The 12,430-nt window shown below is 52.3% G+C and overlaps 2 protein-coding genes across 2 annotated transcripts in view; one reads left to right on the top strand and one right to left on the bottom strand.

The window, feature by feature from the left end:
- Positions 1-12,430, bottom strand: part of PHF21A (PHD finger protein 21A) — a 508,751-nt gene that overhangs the window by 241,705 nt on the left and 254,616 nt on the right. The window lies entirely within an intron of this gene.
- The window catches only part of DGKZ (diacylglycerol kinase zeta), a 46,414-nt gene that overhangs the window by 6,190 nt on the left and 27,794 nt on the right, over positions 1-12,430 (top strand). The window lies entirely within an intron of this gene.

Genomic DNA, 12,430 nt, shown 5'->3' with positions numbered 1-12,430 from the left:
CCCCACCTCCACTCTAAGGCAGGGCTCCCCAACAAGATGCGGATAGAGAATCAAAGAGCAGAAGTACCTAAGATGGCTTTGAGCCTCCTGCTGAGCTCCCAGCCTCTGGCCATGGCCTGTAGCCATCCAAGAGAGGGAGCAGGGGGCCATGCAGATGGCCACGTGCCGTCGCCTCTGTGTGAAAGTTCCCACTTGTTCCGATTATCTGTACATCGTCCTGCCTTGCCACCCTGGCGCTGGCCAGGAGCCTCTCAGATCCAGGGCTAAGCCTCTTACTGCCCAAGCTTGAGGTCACCACACAAGAGGACATGGCATGGGGCACTCTGGCAGCTAGTCCACGGCAGCTGCCACTGCTGAAGTGTGGCAGGGGGTGGGGTGGGTGTTTCCTGCAGAGATTTTGCACCTGTGTGAGGCTGGCAGATGGCAGGATTATGAAGCTACAGGGCTCCTGTCCTGTGAGAGCTGCCGGGATACATGGAAGGAAGTATTCTGCTCCTGGCAGGGTTGCAGGTCAGCATGGGACCGGGAGATGTTCTGGCAGAGGCTACTGTTGAGGATCCCCCACCTGGGCTCGAAAAACGTTACCCGCCCACAAGTTCTCTTGTTTGAATGAGTGAGGAAGTGAGTGATGTGGTGGGAGTGAGTGTCAGAGGGGTCCCAAGAAAGGCGCTTCCCATCTGCACTGGGTCACCAAGGGCTTAGCTGCCCAGCCCCTGTAGTCGGGGCTCCTAAGGGTTGGTGCCCATTCGCAGAGGCCAGAGGTTTGGGAACAGGTGTGCTGCTCTGCTCTGCCCAAACAATGCTCCTCCATGCAAGGCTTGGAGAGTGCCTTCATGATTTATTTGAAATTCAAATCCATGCCTGGACCCAGCAGTCGAGGTGAAAGAAGGCAGCCAGGAACCAGGCCTGCACAGTGAAGGAGGAAGAGAAGTAGGGCTTTCTTTCTGTGCCAGCCTTTCTCTGGTCTCTGAGTTGTGTGCCCTCTTGCAGCTGGTTGGGTTGGGCTGGAGGTGACTGAACTGGGCTGGGTTAGTATCGCAGACGCAGGAGTGTGGTGCTTCATGTTTGCTGACTGGCTCTTTAGGGAAAAGTGGTGTTGCTGAATCCAGCTTCATGGGCATGTTACCTGCATTGACCTCTGTGGCTGACAGCATGGGTGGTGGCACAGGTGCCATTGGAGCCCCTGGGATCTGCAAATGCCAGGGCAAGGGAAGAGCATGTATGGTGGAGAGATGGCACTGGGGCAGCAAAACTAGGGCGGGGGAGGATAGTGTTGTGTGCTGAGCAGCCAGGCATGTTCATGGCTTGCTGACCACTCTCTTTGTGTCCCTAGACTCCACCTGCCCCACAAAGGTGTCTTGCCTTGTCTCCAGGGCAGCCAGCCCGGCCGATGGGGATCCAGGAGGATAAAGCACCGGCCAGCGGTGTATAAGTATGTGGTATTTTTATTGGCTTGCACAGGCTGTGCAGTCCCAGCAGCTGCTGCAACGTTTCTTTTCAAGAGCTCTCCTTCCTCCCACCCACGTCTCACCTCACTTCACCCTCTTGTGTCTGTACTAATAACCAAGGCCACCAAAAGCTGGGCTGCTTGCCTCATGCCTGTTTCACTAACTTTGTTTTAGAGGGCAGCTTGCTGATGGACTTTGATCAACTAACATGGCAGCTTCTGTTTTGCTGGAGTTTGGATTGAAGGTCAGTTGAGCTTTTCCTCCTCTATGTCCTAGCCAGTGTGGGCATGAGCACCTACACCCAGTGCATGCTGAGTGCTTGGAAGACCTAAGGTGACAGCACTGAGGGCGGTTTAACTAAATGACTAAATTAAATAATTAATAAAATAATTTAGCTGAAGCAGTCTGAAGTTCAGTAAGACTATCACTGCCAGAAATGGTGGACAAACGACGTCTGGTAGACATTCACCATTACTGGAATGTAGTTGCTGTGTGGGAGCCAGTTCCTAGGCTAGCAATGGCATTGGGGCTAGCCAGTACCTCAGTCACAAGGGCTCCTGAGGAGATGTAGAGGTAGGGACAAGTCTCAGGTTTCATTCCCAAGCTCCCTATGCCTTGGTCTGTGTAGAACAGCACATCAGCCTGGTCAGGATTTGGCTGCACGTGCCTCAGTGCCACAGTGGAAGACTCTTATTGCCCTTTCTGGCTCCTGCTACACGGTTTCTCTGCATGGCATCCTGAGCCTTTCTGAGTTTGCCACTCAGTCTCGTTTGTCTGATGTTGTAGACACAAAAATCTTGTCTCCCAAGGCTTCTTGGGAGTCCTGTGGTTGGAGGTGTTGGGAGCAGGAGGCAGTGTGGCCAGTTATGCTGTGTTGAGGGGAGGCGGATGGCTTTTGGAGAGGTCCAAAGAGTCGTGGGTTGAACACCAGAGGGCACGGTCGCTCTTCAGAGCTCTAGTACTCTGCTGTGCAACTCCAGCCCTTTCCCTGCAGCTGACTTCAGCTGAGTGTTGTGACATGTCCCTTTCTGCAAGGTTGCTGGCCTTGACTCATCGCTCCTGGTTTTGTTTTACTCCCTTCTGCAAGAAAGGGTTTGGCAAAGCATCTGCACAGAGCTTTTTTTTATGCTGCTGTGGCTGAAGTGGCTGGTGAGCTTGATGGCTTAAACTGGTCAGCTGCTGCCATGGGCCGGCTGATGCTCAGAGGCAAGCCTCCAGCCAAGGCAGCTGTCAGCCAGCTCCCCACTGCACAGGCTTGTGTGTCCTGGTACCACTCAGATCCTTGCACCTGGAGCCTGGGTCACTCCTCCCACGCCTCAGGTCTCTGGAGCACCCGGTGTCTCTGTAGGCATGGGAGGAGGAGTAGAGAAACTCAAGAAGCAGAGTAAGGCAGTATTACTGGTCTGTGCTAAGTGCTAGTCCATTCCAGGAATGAGAACAGTAGTCTGCTCTCTGTACAGGCATTGCTTCTTCTCCTCTCTGGAAGATGATGGGAGAAAAAAGCCCATCAGTCATTCTGGCAGATGCGGGGATGTTAAGATGAAAGAAGAAAAGGAAGCAAATAAGACCAGATATGCTGAGGGCAAAAAGGGTGGAGGAGGAAAATACCCAACTTTTCCTCCTGCCCTCCCATTTGTTGCAGTGGGACAAGCTGACATTCAGCAAAGCCAAGAAATAATAGATTTAACATTGTTAAAAGGAGTTACTTGAAATTTGATGTGAGGTGTGGGAGAAAAAGATTTAGTCACTGGCTGCCATGAGGTGAAAAAGTGAAACCAAAGGTTAGATGTGATATCAGTAACAGGGTCACAGTTAAACTAAGAAATGCCACTTGTGTGGCAAGTCAGCATGTGCTTTGCTTAGTCACAGGGTCATGATGAAGGCTTGGGAGGCGTCTTTCCTGTCTCAGGCTTTGTGGTGTAGAGAGATCACTGGGGACTGGGTTTCTCAGGGATGCTGAGCAGTTCTCCCCCTTGCAGACACCTGCAGGGGCTTCCACTTGTGGTGTGGTTTCAGGTGTGTGGGAGCAGGATCTCCTCACATGGAAAGTCTTGCTCAGGGCTGCGTGGGCCTGGGGAGCCTCTTGGCCGGGGGCAGTGGCTTCTGCTTGAACACAGCAGACTGAAACCTGTCAAAGCAGCACTGGGAGCCACTGGTCTCCGCCACAACCCATTCGCCTGTCTGCATGTTAACAGGCCAAGGTCTTACTAAGTCATGGGGATAGGAGGAGAATGGCAGCAAGGTTTGCATGACTGAACTTCAGGAGAGGGCTCTTAGGCCTTCTGCCTCCAGGGATTTGGAGAATGTGACCTGGTCTCCTGGTGGTCAGATTGACTTGGAAGGGATTTTGAAGCCACCTGGAATCCACCCCTCCAGTGGTCACCCCTCCAGGCTGTTTCTGTTTGTAAGTCCAAGTCCTGCCAGCCCAAGAGGGAAATAAGATTGTGGTGATTGTGAGGAGCAGCAAGTGGTATCAGCAGGAATCTCTGCTATGCATAGTCCACAGGGGACAGGAAGAGCAGGGTGGGCATGGGGCAGTTGGTGACAAGCTGGAAGCTTGAGCCCTCCCTGGAAGTGTTCAAGGCCAGGTTGAATGGGACTCTGAGCAACCTGGTTTAGTGGGGGTGTTCCTGACTATTGTTATGGGGTTGCAACAAGATGCTCTTTAAAGTCTCTTTGATTCAAATTATTCTGTGATTCTGTAGTAAGCTTCCTTCACTTGAGGTGGGGCTGGTGAGGAATGGCATGTATCTCTTATCAGACTACTTTGCTCTGAATGGTTGACTAGTTGCAGCACATTTTTAATTTTCTCTTTGATAAAACATCCTGCCAGTCCCAGTAAATGAGTTTTAACAATGATGGACTGGGGCCTGTTTTAGAGGCCCTTCTGCAGCTGGCAGCATGGCTGCCCTGGGGCTGTGACAATACTGGGACCTGCTTGACTTCTAGTGGCAGCTGGCTCTTTCCCAGCAGTGGGAAGGGAATTCCAAAGGATGTGTCAGATACCCTGTGTAGGGAAGGAGGCAGAACCTTCCATCCTTCATCAGCTGCCAGTTTTGAGGGAGGAGAAGACTGACCAAACTGAACACCTCCTGCCTGCCCTGGGTATCTCGAGCTCCCTTTCCCCTGTGGTGTTTTGAGAAAAGGGCTGAATGCAATCCTCAGCAGCTTTGGCAGTAGATGGGTTTGCTCACTTGTCCTCCCCACCCCTCTCTTCCACTGATTCACAAAGGCCACTTGCTCTTTCTGCCATGACGGAGATGACAGCAATGGTGGTGGCTCACCTCTGGGGCTGGCTGCCCTCTGGGGAATGGTTTCCTGTGAAGTGCTTTCAAGACAGCAATCAGCCTCTGTGACATTTTGTTATGATTGTGTTACTGTAGTCCCGCTCCAGGCCCCAAGGAGTGCTGGGCACAGTCCAAATGCACACACATTCCTACACACAGAGGAGAAGAGCTCCCTGTCTAATTTTAGCCATGACACGTAGGCAGGGGGAAGAGGCAGGCAGGAGGGGGCAGGATGTGAAAGGACGAGGTCTCAGCTGCAGCCACCCACACTGACTCACTTACTAAGGCCTGTGTGTGGCTATCGGCTCTCATCGCCTGGGTAAATGACCGAAGCAACGACAGCTGGTGACAGTGACACATCATGGAGTGAGCTGGCCTTTGGCATGACCTCCCCTCCCTGCAAAGACTAAAGAGGAGATGGGTTTTGTGGTCCCAAAAGAAAGATGGGTTGTGTTTGGCTGGGAGCAGATCCCTAGAGGCAGCTGGGGAACCCGGATAGGGGTGAAGCATGACGGGGAAGTCCCCAACCTGGCTATGAGAGGTCCCATGGAGGGTTTAGACGACGAGGAAAGACAAAAAGCTCATGAGACATCTGTGGAGCGTGCCTGGACCAAAGACTAACTCAGAAGCATGTTACCTCCTGTTCACGAAGACAGGCTCTCCGTGGCTGGCAGCTTGACCCTCATCAGCTATGCAAACTCCTTTATCCAGGTTCCAAGGAGGCAGGAGAGAATCGTCTCTTCGGCACGTTCCTCCCCGCGTCCTCCTGCTGCCACTGCCAGGGAAGCCGCAGCATCCCCGGGCTGCACTTGGGAGCAGCTGGCGCCGTGAGACCCCCCTCATTCCGGGCCCGCTGTGGTGCATGCGCCTGCAGCTGGGGGCGAGCCGGCCTTGGGGCTGCTCGGAGAGGAAGTGCAGTTGGTTATTTTAACGAGCGCTGTCAGGGTTTGCAGCGTGGGGAGGAGCGGTGGGAGACGCCAAGCACTCTCTCCAAACTAGGACTCGGTAGGGGAGGGCTGGCCCGCTGCTGCGGCGCGGGCTCTGCCACCCACTCGGCACCTGCAGGACCTCTGCGCTGCTCCGGATCAGGTCACGGGGGCTTTTCCCCACTATCTCCCCTTTCCTTATCCTGCTTGTCCCTCTCCCTCACGTTTGCTGCTTTTGTTTGTGCTGGGTGGGGCATGGGAGAGGATCTGAGGGGAGAGACAGCCCTTAGTTTGTAGGTACGGCATTTGGTTCCAGACCACTGTGAAGGGCAGGGAGAGCATACCCCAGAGTCATCCCCAAGACCCTCAGCTTTGCTTCTGTTGAGCACTGTTTGCTGCCAGAGCCTGGAGCAAGCTGATCCACAGCAGTCCTGAGGGGTCTGCAAAACACAGCCACCATGGCACTCAGTGGTGCCTGGCTGTTGTTTCTATGGGGATTCCCTGTCAGTGGTGTATTTCCAGACACCCATACTGCTGCTTTCATCCTGCCGGTCCATGCAGCATGAGGGTGGCAGCAGAAAGTTTGCAGGTAGCAGAGGACAGGGCCTGTGCCTTGCCAGGATCCTCAGTCCTCAGTCACTTTGCTTTGGGATAGTTTAGCAAAGCTGGACAGATTTGTGGATTCCTGGCATATCCTCTGGTCCTGGTAGGACTGTGATTCCCTGTTTATGCCAGGAGCAGTGGGATGCCCTCCCTGATCCCTGCTGTGGGCTGGAGGGAGGCATGTGAGTGAGTCTCATCTTTCTGATCAGTGATCAGTGCCCACTGTGTAGTGCCTGAGGTTTTCTTGGCTTTGCTTTGGGAGGTGCAGAAACTTCTTAGCCTTGGGAATCACTGCCTGTGTTCTGTATCTGCCACGCTGCAGCTTTGTTGTTACTCGAGGTTCATTGCCTCCTCCCTGAGGCTGCTGCCCCGGGGAAGATACTGTATATTGCCCTGCCTGGGGCAGCACTGTGGCTAGTAGTAATTTCTGTGCCAGGATTTTGTCCTTATATGCTGGGGAGACACTCTGGGGCTGCTCTGGGAGTTTGGATCAGACAGCTGGGCTGTGGGACTGGGCACCCTTTAAATAGCGCGTCCCTCCTTGTGAGGAACAGAGCTGTGTGTACTGAAGGAGGGGACCGTCACTGGGTGTGCTAATGGGAATCTGCAGAAGAAACCATGATCTGGGTACCTAAACCACCAGGACACCCTGCCGAGGCCCCCGTTGCTTGGCTCCATGCAAGTCACTCTGGAAAGGAAGCTGAGAGAGAGAGAGAGAGAGGGAGAGAGATAGAGAGAGAGAGAGAGAAGAAACTCTCCAAGTCTTTCCCAGCCTGCATCGCTGGCCCTGCTGATGGGACCAAAATAGAAACAGTGTGGCCAACCTCTCCCCCGACCCCTGCTCAGTCCAGCCCCAGCACCATGGCTGACGGTGGTGGCTCACCCTCTGCATTTCAGCCCTGGATAATTCATGGCTCAAGGCTGTCAGTCTTGCTGTTCGGCTCCTCAGCCAAATGCAGCAACAGATTGTTTACATCAGTGCTGTCAGGTTTCTTGATTGCCAGGAGGCAGATTATTTACTGTAGTGGCATATAAACTTCATAACATTATGATGGTGGAAAGTTGTCAAGGGATATAAATGCCCAGAGTCAGCCCAGGAGGCTCCAAGGAGATGGTTTTGGTTTAAATTAAGATAAAACACTGTCTTCCATGGATTTTGGGAAGGAAATCACATTGTTGTAATGGGAACATTATTCTGAATGTTAGGACTGGCAAACTCTTCACTTTATGAAGCCTCTGTGGAGGATCTGAGTTACTCTGGCAGATGAGCCTTAAAACTGATCTTAGATTTGCCCTGAGAAGGCGGTGAAAATGAGAGGGCACCATGGCATCATGCAGAGCTTAGGGTGAGGTGGGATTGAGCTGAGAAGGGTGTTCAGGTACAGCCCTGAGAAGGGTGTCGGGAAAGCGCTAGGAACTGTATAAAAAGTCTCAGTCCCTTCTCTCCCAGCCCGTTTTTTGCAGAAAACCAAGTGTAAGCCTTTTCTTGTGAAGGGCTAGGCATGAAGGTAGGATGACTTTTGCCTTGCTTTGATTGAGGCATAGCCAGGCAGCGTCCTTCCACCTGGCTTTGCCACTTGAAGAAGCCTGCTGTGACAAACTGTCAAACTGTAGTGTTTCATTTCTTTGCCTTGCTACAATCCCCTCCCCAAGGCAGCTGCTGGTCCCTGGTGCTGCATCTGTCACCCTGACTTGCTCATTCAAAGAAGGCATCTTAGAGGCTGTATCTCTTCCCTGTGGTGTTCCCAGCTTCTGACTGGCTGAGTTGTGCTCTTGCTCAGCCAGGTACAAGGTGGGTACAGAGAGGCTACACTGACATAGCTGCCTGTCCCTTGTGAAGCAGTGCTATCCTGGGGGCTCCAGGCTGGCCACCCAGAGTGCCCAGGGGCACTGACAGTCTTCTGAGCAAGTTGGTAGATGTGCTTAGATATTGCCAGGGCTGCCTTGCTCTCAGGTCCATGCCCAGCAGCCCTGACAGGGACCTCTATGCAGCACGTGCAGGGAACCACAGGGACCACAGGACTGGGAGGAGGTTCTCTGCAGCTGCATGCATCTGATCACCAGCTGGTTTCTAAGCACTTGCCTTGTTTCTCACTAGCAGAGAGGTCTGAATTCATCTTGATCAGGCCCAGGACTCACTGAGAGATAAGTTGAGATTTGTTGCCTTCTGAGTGCCCTGCTAGGATCAGAGGCTGGTGGGGCTACCTTATGGTTGCAGCAGTAATCCCCTCTTCTGCAGGGTGATAGTGCAACTGAGGTTGTCCTTGCCCTGGGAATACCTTGCTCCTGCAGCTCAGAAGCCTGGAAGTGGCCCATATAGGTGGTGGCACTAGTTGCAGTAGGTCAAATGCATGAATCCTAAAGTAGATGAACATAGCCCACAGCTCACTCCTCATGGTGCTTTGAAAGGCTCATGGTTTGGATGGAGCCTCTCTGCCCCTGTGTTGGGTAGAGCCCCATCTCCTTCCTCATACTGGACCCAGCGTGGGGGAGCTCCTGACTCTGTTTTATTTGCGTGATGGTAGGAGAGATGACAGCTGGAATGGAAATTCTGAGTAGAAACAAAGTGCACAGTTTGGGAACTTGCTGATCACTGCACACCTCACTGCAACCAAAGCCTGAGGGCTGCACCACATCTTGACCAGCATTTTCCCTTCCCCATCTGGCACGAGGGCACCTTCCTCAGCAGACCTCATCTGTGCAGGTTGCTCTTGTAAGGTCAGAGGAGCCTGACTGGAGAGCCCCAGGGAGAGGAGAGGTCAGTGATGATGCGTGGGAAGCAGGACGGGAGAGCGGGGACAGGATCTCAGCAGGGGTGGTGTGAGGACAGCAGCGTACATGAGAAGATTGAATATCAGAGCACTGAAAGGGCCGTGTGGGGTGTGCAAGCTTCTGATAGAAACAGAGGCTGAAGGCAACCAGTGATGTGCCAGCAGGATGGGAATGAGCAGCAGCTCTCTGGACGGGCTCCTGGGTGCCTCAGTGCCTTCAGTGCCCTGGCAGGGAGGCAGCAGGGAGGCAGAAGCCTAGGAGATCTTGCTGTCACACAGGAGTGGCTATTAATAACACACTTTCCTTTCCTTGTGGCGGATCTGTATAAGTCAAGTGTCTTTGCCAGGAGAGTACAGCTTGTACACTGAAATGAGCTCCTGCTCATACTCTCCCAGCTGTAGTGCCACAGCAGCTCCACAGCACCCTCAGCTAGCCAGGACACAGGAATCCAGCCAACTGCCATCAGGACAGGTGCTCGTCATGGAACAGGGCAAAGCTCTCGGACTTGTTTCCCTTGTAGTCCTGTGGTTGGAAAAAAAGCTTTCCAGTCGACTAACTGGAGGTTTGCTGAAAGGTCAGGAGGAGCTGATGGTGTTACTATGTCCAGACTTCTCTGTGGCTCAAGGCTTGTGCATTTAGTGCCAGCAATGTCCTGCAGTAGGGTCCCCTTGCCTCCTTTGGTGCCAGAAGAGGGGTGCAGATTTGTCGCTGCATGAAGGTAACCTGAGATCTCTCTTGCTTCTGGGCACTAGCAGGAACAGACCAGGCAGCTGGAGGGACAAAGGGAAGAATAATGCGGAGGAGGGGCCAACAGGGTGTATGGCACCCGACCCCTCTGCCTATCACAGAGAACCTGTTAAGCATGATACATGGGAGTTTGCTGAAGGCTAGTGAAGCAAAGCAGAATAGTGGAGCCGAATATCCAGATTCTCTTCCTGATGTGGGCAAAGATTATGTCATGGAGGACACTGCATGTTTAGCCCTAACAGTCAGCCTGTCTGGTGTTGGAACCACCATCACCAAGTGAGGGATAGCTGCTGGATATCTGGAGTGATGTCTGCATAACAGCTGATTCACAAGCTCTGTATCCCCTGCAGTTACAAGATGCAAGTTTTTCCTCTTCAGTCGCTGCTGTGCTTTCCAAGAGTGTTTAGATCCTGCTGGGACATGTTCCTGCTTCAGCAGCATCTATGCACTGAGGCCAGGCAGGGTGTGTAGGATGCTTTGAGGATTCTGATAATAAAAAACACCCCACTTTTCAAGAGCTCTGATTGCAGATCATGAGAAGACCAGAACTGCTGTCTCCTTTCTTATTCACAGAAGGAGATTGAAGTGATAGTGTGTACCTGCTCACAAAGTAGAGTTGATATCCCAGTACATGCATAGTACTTCCTTTCCTTTGCACCCTGCAAATGCCAGGCTGCCTCCATCCAGCCTGGTAAGGAACCTAACTGAGCCAAGTAATGCAGTCTACAGAGCAGCCACAGGTGGTGGCTCCTCTCCATCATTTCTCAGTGACAAACAGTGGAGATGCCAGTCATGTGCTGGTGTTAGGCCCAGGGCTTTCAGGGCTTAGCTCTTTTTGGGCTCCTTGCTGCCTGGTGCATGGTTCCCCAGCTCTCTGGACACAGCTCTGCTAATGCATATCAATCATGGCCCCGGCAGTTCATCCACCTGCTGCACCAGCAGCTCTTAACACCTGCAGTACACCATTTGGAGCTCAGGTTGGAAGTGAGATGCAAGAGGTGGGGATATGTACACCCAGCATTTCTGAGCTACCACATGCTGTTGTCATGGGCTGCCAGATGACAATCTTGTAATAACCTTCACCACTGGTGGTCAGAGCTTGATTCCATGTGCCATTTACAGACAGCCCTAAAGATAAAAAGGCTTGCAGTCAGCTAGTGTTCAAACATAAATGTCAAACCAAGGTTATTCTAGCAGATTTCCTCACGAGACTGGTGCAAAAAGGAAGGAAGCTGTGTTAAGAGATCTTCCTGCCCACAGCAGCAACACAGTAAGTGGTACAGCAGCTTTGTGCTGGTGGAATATCTGGGGCAGGAGGGAACAGCCATTCAGCTCATTTGAGGTGCCCTTGGTCAGCAAGTCTCCCCCAGGAGCTAAAGCTGGCCAAAAAGGGTCTGTTGCAGTGTGCCACGTCCTGTGTTCTCGGTTGTGTTTTTTTAATGTTTTATTTGTTAAGACAGTTTTTAATACCTGTTGGTGATGATGCTTATTGGCATCCACCTGAACATGATCCAGCATGTGCCAAGTGGCCACAAAGGCCAACAGCATCCTGGCCTGTACCAGTAATAGTGTGGCCAGTAGGACTAGATAGTGACTGTTTCCCTGTACTCAGCACTGGTGAGGCTACACCTCAGTGCTGTGTCCAGATTTGGGCCCTCCTCCTGCACTGAGATTCTGGAGCGTATCCAGAGGACAATGAGCTGGTGTGGGGTCTGTAGAACAAGTCTTAGGAGGAGCAGCTGAGGAAGCTGGTGGCTTGTGGGAGACCTTATTGAGCTCTGCAATGACCTCAGAGGAGGTTGTGGCAAGGTGCAAAGTCAGTCTCTTCTCCCAGGTAACAAGTGATAGGACAAGAGAAAATGGCCTCCAGTTGTACAGGGGAAGTTTAGATTCTTTGATTCGATGCAGTTTACTGTGCGTCATCCTGCAGATAATGGGGAGAGGGGACGTGAATGGGGTACTGCAGTGTTGGGAACAGGCTGGAAACAGGGTCCTCAGCAAAATGCTGATGCCCTCTGCAAAGCTGCATGGGCCTTGATGGATTGAACCTTGTGGTGACCAAGTACCTGCCTACACTGCCTGCAGTGGTAGCACTTGAGAAATACTTCTGAGAAGGTGTTTTGGCCTTGCTTTCAGTTCAGCCAGGCTACAGCTGCCCTGATGCTGCTCTCTGGAGGCCATTGCCTGCCTGCCTGCCTTCCTTCCTTCCCTTCCCTCCCTTCCTTCCCTTCCTTCCTCCCTCCCTCTCCTACATTACTGAGTACAGGCATGGTGGTAAAACTATAGAAACTGAAAAGCTGGCTTCCTTGTCTGCAAGGCTGGAGGAGACCGAACCAAGCCTTGTCTTTTCCAAAAATACAAATTCAGCTTCATACTCATCTCTTAAAAAGACGTACAGCCCAATGGGCTGCTTGTGCTACCAGCACTATCAAAAACTCCAGTTTGTCCAGAAGATAAATACTATGTCCCATTTTACATGCATTTCCCAAATAAAAAGGGAAGAAGCCTCTGATAAATTCGTCTGTTTGTGTGGGCCTTGGGTCATTGGAATTTTGGGCCAGAGGGATCTCCTGAAGATTCTCTGATATTACTGACCCCTAAGAATGTAAAAGAGCATGGGAAAGGAGGAAGATAGAAGAAGGGGAGC

The sequence above is a fragment of the Sylvia atricapilla genome, chromosome 6, assembly GCF_009819655.1.
Source record: "Sylvia atricapilla isolate bSylAtr1 chromosome 6, bSylAtr1.pri, whole genome shotgun sequence".
Classification (NCBI taxonomy): domain Eukaryota; kingdom Metazoa; phylum Chordata; class Aves; order Passeriformes; family Sylviidae; genus Sylvia; species Sylvia atricapilla.
This window is presented reverse-complemented; position numbering and strand designations above follow the sequence as displayed.